Here is a 1604-nt window from a genome sequence, read left to right as displayed (position 1 = left end):
GTTTTCACCTAATAAGAAAAAAGTCCAGCGAAATTAATGAATCAAGCAAAAAATTTCATACGATACAATTTTTCATCTGGGGAAACGAAAACTACTTGGAAAACTAAAGCCAGAAAAAGGAAGGATAGGTGTTGCCAATATTGGTTTTACTTTGGTTTCGCGTAAGACGAAACTCGAGGAACCTCAATAATTAGAACAGGCTTTTTCTGATGCTTCAATTGTTCAATTGGAAAAAAGACACAACTTTAAAAAATCAAAAAACAGAAAATGAGCAGATATGTGCCGAAAATAATTTCACTTCTTTAATTGAAAACTCGCTAAATAGAGAAAAATGCGATGCCTACAGTAGTAGTTATCTGTCGTTTCAAGCTTGCGATATCCTCCGCTGCTTGATTGTTTGATTGGTTCAACAAATCCACAACATCGTGCATTTTCTTCTCGCTTTGCAGGAGAGCAACTGTCACATCATGGTGCTCCGTGCAACACTTAAACAAATTTTGAGTGAGTTTTTAAGGCAAGTGACATTTCGTATCATAGTTTTGAGCAACTTAAGCACACCTTTACTGCCTTTGGAAAAATCGGGAAAAGCACATCAAAACAAATAATTACCGAAACCGGAACAGAGGTACTTCTAACAACGCTCAGAGTTGACTGTGGTTGGGCGTCTCTCGCTTCTGCGCCCGTATTTTTCTCACAACTCGGAGCAACGCCATCCCGAAGTTCCAAGCTCTTCTTGAGATCCTCAAGATCCTTCTCAAAGTTACCCATACCTTGTTTCACTACGACATAGGGCACCTCCTTGCCTTCTACATAAAATATCACACGAGATCCTTCCTTCTTGTTCAACTTACTCATCAGGGAAGTCTCGGAATCCCACATCTCAGAATTTTTATGAAAAATCCTTACGTCGTCTTCGCTCTCCGCCATAACTAACCACGAAAAACTGCACTTTATGGATGCCATATAAAAAGATCTAAAATTTTGAAATCCTAATTTTTGCAAGTTAAAGGGAAGGAGATTAGCAGTTCTTTCCGGATAATTAAAAAACCCACAAAAAGTTTCAACTACAAGAGATCGACGAAAGCAATAGTTGATAAATACCAAGAACTAAACGCAATTGAGCTATGTAAGCGGAAAGTTTTAACTAAAACAACAACTTCAATTAGACATAGAAAAGATGAGAGTCTTAGAAATTCAGTTGACAATTTATCAGTTTCACGAGGTCAGTTAATACTAAAAAATTATCAACCTTCTGCCAACAATATTTCTATAAATTTCTACCAACAAAACAGTAATTGAAGTTTCTAAATGTCTTTTTAAAATCCATTTACTGGGCTTAAATCGCTGGAGTGGACGGAAGCGGTTGCGTCAAAACTCTCTTCATTCGTAAGATCAACAAATTGATTGCTGCATCCTCAAGTTTCCTTACACGATCGGATAAATCTTGAACCTTGTTCTTTAGCTCTTCAATCTCTTGATTTACATTAGGCTGAGAAACTGGTTGTGGACCCGAGGTTGTTAAGTCACTTCTTTTACAAGAAATACGTCCGTTTTCTTTGAAAATTATTTTAGTTTGATACATTGCAACTGAAAACAATTCAACC

This window comes from Convolutriloba macropyga, chromosome 14, assembly GCF_964194025.1.
Source record: "Convolutriloba macropyga chromosome 14, txConMacr16.3, whole genome shotgun sequence".
Taxonomy (NCBI): Eukaryota; Metazoa; Xenacoelomorpha; order Acoela; family Convolutidae; genus Convolutriloba; species Convolutriloba macropyga.
The sequence above is the reverse complement of the archived record's forward strand: the minus strand, read 5'-3'. Positions refer to the sequence as shown.